The sequence below is a fragment of the Crocodylus porosus genome, unplaced genomic scaffold, assembly GCF_001723895.1.
Source record: "Crocodylus porosus isolate Cpor-Errol unplaced genomic scaffold, CroPor_comp1, whole genome shotgun sequence".
Classification (NCBI taxonomy): Eukaryota; Metazoa; Chordata; order Crocodylia; family Crocodylidae; genus Crocodylus; species Crocodylus porosus.
Genome location: NW_017728906.1, coordinates 48,194,777 through 48,207,069, shown reverse-complemented (window position 1 = coordinate 48,207,069; position 12,293 = coordinate 48,194,777). Strand labels below are relative to the sequence as shown.

Genomic DNA, 12,293 nt, shown 5'->3' with positions numbered 1-12,293 from the left:
TCTTTCTCTCTCTTCTTTTTTATAAATCTGCTCCTAGGTCTCCTTAGTGCTATGGTTTCAACCAGACAAGGACAGTATAAGTAAAAATCTATGGACTACCTTAAATATCCCTTGCCGTGCATTGTTAGAACTCTTATTAAAATACAAAACCCACAGTCACAACAGCAGGCTGGAAATCTGCCTGATGGTCAAATAAATCAAAATATTTCAGAGTTCCTGTTAACAAGCACCCATTAAAATCTGACAACCAGCAAGTATCAAAGGCAACCTAGATTTAAAAAGTTAGAAACAATGCAATTCCTCCAGCAGAGCAATACAGGTTTATTTCCTTCCATTTAAAAGTAGGAAATTGGTTGCTGCTGTTAATTTATTATTTTTCTTACTCATTTTTTTTTTTGTTCCCCTCTGATGCACCAGAGTTGACTTGGTGGTGAGATACCCTGGCTCTGATTTGCAGGAGGTGAGATGTGTCCTTAGGTTCCCACTGATGCATGCTGGAGTTGTGAATGATCAGCACAAAATTAGGTCCATACTGTCAGTTCTTAACAGGCAGTAGGAAGCATGTCATGTAAGCAAGCCCTCACTGTACCTCCAGGTCCTACCAGGGATCTCGGCCTTTCTAGGAGTCTAAGGTTTGTTTCAAGTAGGCATTCCAAAAGGTCATTCTTCCGGATTAATTGCCTTCAACACACCCACCTGAGCTTGCCTCTTTCTTGTCTGTTTCAATAAATAAATAAAAGAAAAGAAAGAGAGAGAGAGAAAAGCAGATTTTGTTTTAGTAAGCAGTTTAAATCTGGTCTGGTAGGTTGAATTCATTCATTCATTAATTCAGTCATGTGCTTAGAAAAACCCAGCAGGACTCCCTTCCACCATAAGAACTTCTGACTGTGAAATAAACCCTGAGTAACCAGATTAACTATGAAGTATGTATCAGTCAGGTTTTCAGCATTAGTTCAAGTGTACTTTCCATGCACTGCAAAGCAATATAGCTCATTCCTGGTTCAGGTGTGCCTTCAAGGCAGGAATAAACTACATAGTTTTATGTCTTATCTCACCTACCTCTGGCTCAAAAATAAATAAATAAATGGATCTAACATCAGTTGTGTGCTATTAGCCAGTTTAGATATACCTGTTAATGCCAATGGTGTCAATGTTTTGTCTTTTGGCCATGCATATATCATTGTATGAATGACTATTTTGGGGGCCAAAGCCAAAGATAGAAAATCTCACCTGAAACTGCTGACATTTTATAAATTGAAACTATATTTAGCATGCAAAATCAAGTGGTTACAATGGACATTTCTATGGAAATTTAATATAATCCTTGATATGTCAGTCATGCATCACTACCAGCCCATGTGATTATTGTCTATAGGAATGATTTAAATTATGGCATTATTTTACTATTTATAGCTTTCATAGTGGCAATGTCCAAAGCTTTCATGAGGATTGTGGGCTCAGTGTGTTAGGTACTATTCAAACATAAGCATGTGTTCAGATACAGGTCCTGACCCTGAAACCTATCCAAAAAGTCAGTGGACTTCCACTTCTGAATAGGACTTTATATTTGCAGAAGAAGGGCAGTACATTACATACATGGAAGCAAACACTGTAGTCAAATTAACAACTCAGTTTCCATTATACACTTTCTCAGACCTCCTAACTTCCTGACCATATTCACTTTTTGGCAGAGCCCAAGCATAGAAAATCTCACCTGAAAATTTCTACTTTCAAAAATTCAAAAAGGATCTAGCTTGCAACGACTGATACTGGAATAGTGTCCAAGTTAAGGTTGCTTTTTGTAACACTAGTTATGAAATTCCTGATTTCAAAAATGTCTAAAACACACACATGCACATGCAAAACTGATCACCTTGAGCTTTCCAGGCTTTCAAGTGTTTTCATTTTTATTACTATGCGGTAATTCTCTGAACAAAATTATGTAGTGCAATTGATATCCATTTATATCCTTAATCACAACTTAATTTTTTTATATAGGGAATCTAATACATGCTGAAACTAACCTTCACTCACAAAAATAACTGAGATCATCCATTTGTTGCTATACCAACTGTGAACTATCCCTCCTCTCCATGCTCATAGAAAAGCATGTTACCACAAAACTCAGCTGTCATGTCATGTTGATGGTATGGAAGTTCATGTTCTCTGTATCTTTGCTAAATCTGTTCTTCGAACAAAAGACTTCACCGTCCATTTCTGTCCGCTGGGCACATTTCATGGACACTAACTTGATTTTAATTTTCATAACATAATGCTGTTGTACTCCATGCTAATGTTATCTGGCAAATCCACCCTGAGCATGGGAGTCCAATATAATGCTGAAGCTTTAACAAGCCAGTCACTGGGCACATCTCCATAAGATGCTAGAAGCACAGTAGACTAATCTACAGCGCATTAGAGCATTGTAGCAAAAACCATGCTAATGAGCTAATGTGCAGTAGAATTAATCTATTGTGCATTCCTTCAGCTAAAAGACATGAACCAGTGCTACTGTGCAGTAGCACTGATTACAGCGCATTAAGTTAGTACATGTTATTACAGGTACTAAACTTAATGCGCCATAATTACAGTGCAATAATGAATGTTTGGATGTGCCCACAGACTGATCAATTATTTCCCAAGCTTCTACTGAAGTGCAACCAGGTTACTTGGTCTGTTCTTTGATGCACCCTGATGAGTACAGTATAGATCCCAATTTTGAAATTGGATATCATCTGAAGTCAACAGAAGGCCATCAATTTTTATTCAAATTCAAGAGTCCTAGCACATGTACTCAGGATAAAAATGCACCAAGATCATATTCGTTCCTTCTTTCAGTTGGTAAAGTTGAAAATGATCCTTAATTTTCCCAAATGAGAAGCATATCTGAGTTCACTAGCACCATATATCAGATTTTGGGCAAGAATATGTCTATGAATCTGTTTACCTGGTAGGTGATCACAAAAATTACATGGATTTCAATATTACATGCAGCTGAATAAGTAATTATCTGTTTGTTCATAAGCCATCTATGCTACGCTAGAACATACTGTGGTGCTGGCTAAGATGAGAGCATATGTAAACTTCAGCCTAAGGAAAGTGACCTCATCCCATACACTGTTGCCAATACATAAGACCTCTTCCACCTTTAGACAAATATAGACACTGATGCTCTTTTGCCACTAATGTAAGCTATCTACTTTTGCAGGCCTTTAAGATTTAGTGAGATTACTTCATTCCAATTTTACCACATCAAAAAATTAAAGTGTTACTAGGAAGCTAGAAATCTGCCTGCTAATCACAGATCCCTTAGTCATAAACAAACTCATCCCATGCACTCATTTAAAATAACATGGCAGTATTTAAAAGTCAGAACTTGAAATGCCCCAGGCCAGTGTGAAGGGATGGGGGAGGGAGACGCACATACACACAATGGCTTTCAGTTTTTAAATCTTTTAATACCCTTTGTTTAAAGACAACAAGCTCTGTACTATCAGAAATACTTTCTCTTTATAAGTACTTTTACACTGTAATTACATCATAACTTAAGCTTCTGTGACTAAAATTTACTTCTTCAATTTCTCATTGTAAGATAAGTTTTTCAGTCTCCAGTCATACTTCTAACCTCTTTCGGAGCCTTCTGCAGTTTGACAACATCCCTGTTAAAGTATGAACATGGGGCCATATTCTGCTCTGTTATACTGCTATAGCTCTATCCAAGTCAGTAGAGTTGCATCCTGTTTGAAGTGGATGCAGTGTTCCAGTCCTCGAATCACTAATGCCACGTGCAATGGTAAAAATAATGCCTTCTTATGCCCACCTGCTAGTCACCTCAGTATACATCCAAGAGTTACATCTGCTGCCTTAGCTACCACGTCCTATTCCAAGCTCATGTGCAGTTAGTTATCCATCATAAACCCTTAGCCCAATTCAGAGCCACTGCTTTCTAAAATATACTCTTCTCCCACCACCCTATAAGTGGAACATATATTTTTTGTTCTTTATTTAGCCTTGTTAGCATGCAGTGTTTAGATCAGCCCAGTCTACCAAATGATCCAGACTGTTCTGTAGAACTGGTCTTTATGACTTCTTCACCAATTTCTGACTTTGTTCACTCCAATTTCTGAAAGTCCACAGTCACTCTGTTAACTTTAACAGAGTTACAGTGCTGTAATTGAGAGCAAGTATGACCAAGTGTCACAGGAAAGTAAAAGACAGATGACCACGTTCTACTTTCATCTGTAGCTTTGTGAATCCAGTAGACATATACATGCAGAAATAGAGAGGTGGTACAGCCCAAACCTCCGAACCCCATCAAACTATAGCAGCAGATCCATAAATCCAATAGAGCCCTGCAGTTCTGAGTGCATGCTTCTTTCCAGTTCTGTTTCTGATGTGGCCTAAATGGTGAATATTTCATAGGAACAGGTGGCCTGACACCATTTCCAGTGGTCAAGCAGAGTATCCTACCAAAATAAGTCTCTTGAGAGCAGCTTGTAGGTCAAAACATAGGTCAAATTTCTCCTAAGACAAAGTATTTTATTCTAGGATCCTAAAGAGGTATAAACCCATTGTCCCACTTTAAATACCAGTGAAATACCCAAAATAGACATCAAGCTTATCCTGGGTCTGATTGTCCAGGACCTTAACTCACATCAAAACAGTCACAGGACAGTTACAAATGCAGCTTGAATGAAAATTAACACAAATTAGTCTTGGAGGGGAAATGGACAGTGCTATCTCAGCACTTCACAGGTACTTAAAACGGGGGAGTGAGTTTCTGTGTCTGTAGGATCTCAGAATTAAAGGCTTTGTCCTGGGAGAAATCCAACATCTGTTTTGAATCTAAAAGCTATGTTGCTTCCAGGTCTTGACTTGGATCAGTCAGAACCAACTCAACTGCTATGTCTGTTTTTACCATGTGAAGTTTGTGCTGCAGCTGAATGAAAATTGAAAAGCTACCATTGATTCAGCCTCAGACCTGCACCTCCAAACTAAACACGTTCCACATCTGAATGCTTCCACCTTGTCCCACAGGAATCTATAGTCATCAACAGTGATCTGTTTGAAGGAGGTGAACATGTAATTTCTTTCCAGAGGTGGGAATGTACACAAAGTGCAAGGTTTTCTGTGATTCTGTAATGGCAGGAAATGCCATGGTACCATCAATGTACTTCAAAATCCATTATAAACCACAGAATAGACACAAAGTATTTTCTATTGGATCAAAGCAAAAGAAAACTGATATTTTATCTCTTTTTAGACTTACTGTAGTCTCCAGTAAGGCATACAATGAACCCATTAGCCTAATAACAGCTCTGCTTCTTTCTGTGAAGTGTTAGTGAATTCCAACTTCAGGAGACAAATAATCACAATAGATCTCATACCTATATACATATGTGTCTCAGTCTGAGAAATTCACTCTGTCTCTGAGACAGACAGACCATGTCCTGTATCCATTGCTAATTATAAATTACTATTATTTATTCAGTACAGTAAGTGTGCATCTGGTAGCAATGACTGCAGAGCATATAAGAAGGCTGATACTTCCTAGCAAATGGTGTTTTTATGGTTAATAGATACTGTCATGGAAATTACTTGGAGGGGAGTATGTATAGGCTTGCATTCTAACTTTAGAGTAAATCACATTAGAATGAAGATATCATGAAATGATTCTCCATCCTTGAATTTTCCATCAGTGGTTCTTGGAGTAATTGATTTAAATGGGAAGAAAGATTCTTACTGGATTTCAGTGTCCAGTAAGAAGGGCTTCTCATATTGTCCCTATGAATGGTGCTACAGTACCAATGTATGTGATTTATAATTTTCACTAGTGTCTTACAATTGTCCTGTATTGTCTAGGAGGCCAACACATGGACCTGGGCCCACTTGGTTTGATTCCACTTGTGAAGGAGCCTAGGAACACCAGGGAATGGAACTGACACTGACTTCAGGAGGTGTAATGAGAAGAGCTGGCTTTGAGGTTAGACGACTGAGCTGTGGCTTCACAACTGGGTTCTGTCCCTAGCTCTGCTATGGGCTTCTTGTATGGCCTAGCACAAGTGATTTCCCTGGTGTGCACTTCATCTCTAAAATGGAGCTAATATTTTCTTTCTTATGCCCTATGTCTGTCTTTTCTATTGAGCCGGTAAGCTCTTTGGGGCAAGGCCTCTTTCTTCTGCAGTGCTACACCTGGGTCACTGAATAATAATAACAATAACAGCTGAGGCAGCAACAGAGAAGGGGGGCAACTTCAAAGTTTAAGGGGGCAACTTCACAATGAAATCACTGAATAGGAGTAGTAAGCCTCTAAAGAGAACCCACTTTGAAGCCCATGGGAATTAGGCACCTAAATACCTCTCTGGATTACGTTCTTGGTGCTTAATACTGCTAAAATTCCAGCTGCAGCCACATTTTTGTTTCAACAGGAATTCTGTTACTTTAGTGGAAGCATACTCTCAGCAGTTTCCAAAAGTCCTGACAAGCAGATGTTGTTTGCAGCATGCACAAGAAGTCACCAAATTTGGGCTATTTCAGATAAAGTGAGGACCACAAGTCTGAGTTCCTTGGAGCCCTCCCAGACATCCACACCGGCAACTACCCCCTTTCTAGTCTAACAGTGGAGAGGGTTCCAGCTCGAGCACCGCTGCTGCTGGTATCTGTGGTTGTGTGACACTAAGAGAGATGATTACTCAAAGTTCTAGTATAATGATATTATGAAAAAGTGGTTGCATTACACCTCAGGTGGATGAGAAACCTCTGATATACTCCAGATGTTTGTAAAAGGTCATTTACTGCTTAGCTCAGTTAATTTCCATATTCCTGTTGAGCTAGAATTGTGAAATCTGATTTTACCACATTCCATATGAGACATTTTATAAAGGAGGGGGAGAGATGATAGCTTTCAAACTACTCTGATTCTGCAATAGGTAGTTTCAGATAAGAGAGAGGCAATGTTGGTTTGAGCAGATGAATCAGCATTGGCTTCAGGTGACTGAGAAAAGGAGGCATTTTGCCTCCCGTCAGTTGTGCAGCTTGATAGAAGTATAAGCTTAGGCACTGGCATTGCATAGAAGCTGAAATTCTCTGTAGGTTCCTGAGGCTATGAGAAGAAAATCTACTTGTTATGAAAACATCTTTATTAAGTACATTTTGTGACCTCCTAGCTGATTGGGCATTTTTAACTGACTTGTATTTGATGTTAAAGATGTTCAAATTTTTAAAAAAGCAACCATGTGGTGATGGCATGTGGGGTAGTGAATTTTAAGTAAGACTGCATGAAATTCAATCACTTAATCTTAAATTACAAACTACTGGTTGCCAAAGCAATTTTGAGATGGAATTCCTTTTCATTCGCACTTCCCTTTTTGCCTTTTTTAAGGAACAAATGAGTAAACAAACTATGGAAATTCTATTTGATTTCTCAGAAGTTGCTGGGAAAGAAGACTACATTTTCCTTAGTGGCACCTGGCAGCAGGTCCATTTCTGCCCAGTAGTTTGGAAAAACTTGATTATGATCCACAGATAACATTACACTTCACACATTTTTCCACTGCATAGCTAAAAAAAATCCCTATCCCTGTATGTTTCAGAGCAGTTAAACAAGATGTCACTGTGAGACAGCAGGAAATGTCCAAAAAGATAGGGCCCGGCCCTTTTCTTTTTTAAGTTAAAAAGAAAGGATCAGACCTATAAACATATTTTCATACAGTTATCTTGAAGGGCAAGGTGATGTAGCCCTCACTCCCCTGAGTTTCCTCATTCAGAAGAGGAAGACCTTGGTAGTCTTCTATAAAGATTACTACCACAAGGATTTTTTGCAGGATTGAACTCTCATGTGTTCTCTCTGATTATGACATTCCCATATTTAAAGCACTAGTAGAAGGAGATCAGTTGTGAAACCTGAGTGGTCATTAGACAAAGTGGATGCCAGGAGTGATCAGCCCCTCTGAAAATCCAGCTGTAGGTCCTGTACCAAAATGAGACACCCAGAATTCAGCTGGATTCTTTTGAGCACAATTGGTCTTAGTGTCCCTGAACATCTCTGGTCTCACTTATCAGGTACAAATTAGAAGTAATTCAATGAAGTTACTTTGAGATAACCACTGCTGGAAATGAGCCCAAAATTAGATGTAGTATGCATGTTATTCAATCTGTAACATGGTAATTGTGATACTTACCTGTCTCACATGGCAATTGGGAGGTTTAATTGACTCATTTCTGTAAAGAACATGAGGATTTTGGGTTGGGAAGTGCAAGGTGTTAATATGTTGGCTCTCATAATGCTAAACTCTGAGGAAAAGTGGGACTGTAGTAAAGGTGGAATTCAAGAGACTTGGGTTCACTTTTCTGTTTCAGCACAGCCTTCCTTTGTGACCCTGTAACTCAAGTCAGTGTTGTGCAGTGATAATCTGAGCCAGGAATATATGCTACAGAGCCAGTGGCTACATTGACACCTATGCTAGCTCTTGAAATGGAAGCAATATATCTGCATTAGCACTGTGCTGCACTGAGCTAATATGCCACGATCCTCAGCAGAGCTAATATACTTGTACAGTGCCGTGCTGTGCTGACACAGCTTATACCACTGCCAATTCTGGAGCTCAGACATGGCAGGGCATTCTCTGTGCATACCACTGGCCTGTATCCTATAGACTTGTACTCTATAAACCCTCAGTATTTCTGTGCCTTAGTTTCCCATTTGAGCTTGGAGGGAAAACAGTACTTTCTTCTCTTACAACAGTGCTGTGAAGATACATCCATTATAGACTGGGATGCACTTAGAGCTGCACTGTGGGGACCATCTGAGTATCCCAATGGATGGTAAAAATTAAGACAGATAGATAGATAGATAGATAGATAGATAGATAGATAACCATCATGGGCGACTGGTGCCTCCTGAGTCTGGTGGGGCACGCGGTGGCGGTGGGGGTGGAGATGGCAAGCACCTGCAAACACCACCAGTGGTGGGGACGGCCCTATCAAGGGGGGGCACATCTCCCCCAGCTCACCCTGCGCCCTCCCTACCAGTTGCCTATGATAACCATATATATAAAGCAAGGAAATAAGCAAGAAGAAGCAAGGAAGTAAGCAAGCTAAGAGCTAGTGTCTTCACAGAGAGAGATATCCACACACACATATATACATATATATACACACACACAGCTGTTAAGGCAATAGCTCTTAGCTTGCTTACTTCCTTGCTTCTAAACTCCCTCCCATTGCTCTCCAGTTTGTGCCTTTTTCTTCTAGGGAAAAAAATATTGTTTGTTTTTTTAACTAAATATCACACAACCTGATTCATAATAAGAATTTTTTTTTGTTTTGATTTGTTTACTTTCTAGATACATCAAACCTGTTGGAAACTTTCATATATGGTCAGCGTAGTGTAAAATTATTCTCCTCAAGAAATAATTACCAAGTAGCTAATCTTCTCGTAAGAAACTACACGCATGTGATGAGGTACTTTCCCTAATTTTATTCATCCCTGAAAAGACACTGCAGTGCCAATATGGCTTTTTTTGCCCTTCTCCTCTATTTTGTGAATCAGGACATCCATGCATTATGGAGGCCTGCTCAAAATGGAGCTGTCTTTAAAACATCCTCTTTATATTGAGGATTAGGTCTGGATTATTGCTGAGAGATCATTCAAAATCAGAGCTAAGCATTTACCCAGAAATCATCTGTAATTCCAGTTGCCCCTTATTTTAGCTAATAAGGGGCTATAAGGACAATTGAATCAGAGCTGTGTACCTGTCAACTGGCCTGAAATTCCCAGTACAGCTCCGAATTGTATGCTGTGTGATTACCAAGTGAAGCACAGTGCTGTGTCTTATCTTTTTTCTAAATCCTCTTAATACGGTTGCTGCTGTATCCCACACACGCTATTGAATCAGTGCAGCCAGAATCAGCGCCTTCTGTCAGTCACTTAGAGGGCTGCTCTACTTTCAGAAGGACTGACTCTGCAGAGCTAAAGACCATCAGGCTTGGGGCAGCAGCAGCCTCTTTGGGCTGGAGGTTTTAATAAAAATCAGTTAAAATGGGTAAGGATGAGTGAGAAATAAGGGAAAGGAGGGAAATGGAGGAGGAAAGGACCAGAGGCTTGTTGCCAGTGAAAAAATGGCCAGGAAAAGCTGACCAAAAGGTTCAGGGAATGAAATGCAAGATGAAAAAGGTGTTTGTACACAACACAAAGTTTGTGTGTATACACCCCTTGGCACAAGGAGTCCCAGTCCCTGAGAGGGGCCCTATGTGCTATCACACTGCTAGTAGCAATAAGGAAAGGAACTGGGATAAGAAGAGACAAAAAAAGAATTACAATTGTAAGAATCCAAATCCCAGAAAGGGAAAATATGCCTGGCTTCTGGAGAGGAGGTGTCTATCATGGCACAGGGGGAAAAAGAATGCTTCTGCCTATTAGGTTAACGATTTTTATAAGGTAGTCATAATATCGATAAAAAATGAATGCTGCCTAATTGCCCTGCAAAGGACTCATTGTGTGTGGGGTTGTAACTACTGGCACAGTCTTGCACCCTCCATGAGTCGCCCCACAGGAGACACTGTGACGCAGAGACACTCCTCTTAGTCACATTCCCTCACCTGCTTCCTCCTCCCTCTGTAGGGCAGAAATGCTCTGCTGACTGACACCCACCCCCAACTATTCCCTGAACTAGGCTTGCTCTGCTCCTCCTATTTCCAGCTCACCCACCTGCCCCTTGCCCATCTGCTGTGGGGGGAGAGGAAGCAAGTAAGTGTCCTGCTTCCTCCCACCTGCCCAGACTCGGTGACAGTGAAAGGTGACGGGTGATTCTCCCCCTTCATTCCCTTGCACAGCCATGTGATCTGAGTCACAATCCAGCCCTGTAATTACACCCATGGACCCTATCTATCCCCATTGAGGTAAGGACATGATCCTCTGACGTTATGAACCTTCCCAAGTGCTGCTGAAGCCACATGGCTCTGACAACATTAAGCATCTTCCCAGAGGTTTTTTGTATCTGATTGATAAGGACTGGTCCAAGCTGCACAGGCCCATCCTACATGCAGACACACAGCGTGATTTAGCCCAGGGCTCTCCAACTGGCAGCTCATGGGCCACACACAGCCCCCAAAGGGTTAGAATACAGCCTGCAGGCTCTCATCTGACTGCCATCGCCCCCTTCACCTTTACTCCTGGACTGGAGCCAGGTTCCTCAGGGTCCCCCTCCCTCCTCTGGCTTCTACTTCTTGCCCTCACTCCTCGGGGCAGGGCAACACAGCAGGAGGAGGTTGCCATGCCTCAGCTAAGTGAGTGGCAGGAGGCCAGGGACATCTCATGCTGCAAGCAACAATGGCTACTCACAATGCAGGTGGGCGATGCATATGGCTAGGAGGAGAGGGGGCTGCTCTGTGTGCAGCATGTAGGAACTGGACTTCCTCTGCTGTTAGGGGTGTTAGGATGTCCATATTGTATGTGTGGTGGTGGGGGATAGGAAGCTGTGCATGCTAGACTGCCCAAACAGTGGATGAAAGCCTGGGGGAGGGGTGGGGTGCAGTCTGCAGTCCATGTCTCACCTGGTCCAGGGTGAAGCATGTGGCCCCCAGCTTCCTGGAAGTTGGACAGCCCTGGCTTAAGTATTTATTTTTCTAACCTTAGTTTGGTGAAAGGTTCCTCAACTGAGAACAGACCATGCATTAAAACCAGAGTTTTAAAAATCAACCTCTACAGAGTTAGTTGGCTGAGCAGAAAAACCTGAGCCTTGCTTTTAAAAAAGGGTTGAAAAAAAATAAGTCACTGCCACACACCAAAAATGCAGCATGGACTTATTCATTTTACAAGCATACAGAAACCAGTTTTTCTTGGGAATGAAACTCACAAGGTTAGCTTTTGAGGGGTGTCTTAGTCCAAGTTCTGCTCGGTACAACTCACCACAGTTGCGATAAAGGTGAAAGCAGGTAGAAGGCTGACAACAAGCTGTGCTTTACTCTCCCGCCTTCTCCAATCACTTTCACCCAGCAGAGGGCAGGTTAAGGCCTCTTTAAACTTATGACTTGATGAGTCCCAACACCTGAAGTCTGGAGTGGGGTGGGGTTCTGTAGAAAATCTGTTCACCCATTTCTTTTTATAGGTAATATGTTAACTTTCACCAGAGGCTGCGGACTTCTCCTTCCACGCAGAAGGGGATAAAAGAACAGACTCTTGAGGTTGCCCTTTAGGGCACATCCCTACATGCAGCGGTGTGCATTTGCAGCAGCAAAAATAGTAGCTAAACAAATCTGTGCCACTACTTTTTGCCATAGTACATGCCCCTGCA

General features: G+C 41.3%; 1 long non-coding RNA gene across 1 annotated transcript; it reads right to left on the bottom strand.

Annotated features, from left to right (window-relative positions):
* Window positions 1–304: 304 nt before the first annotated feature.
* LOC109305923 lies at window positions 305–11,996 on the bottom strand. The gene is made up of 2 exons (XR_002099769.1): window positions 11,856–11,996; window positions 305–717 (listed from the first exon to the last, which is right to left on the bottom strand). It is a non-coding gene; the product is annotated as an uncharacterized LOC109305923 (long non-coding RNA).
* Window positions 11,997–12,293: the final 297 nt, after the last annotated feature.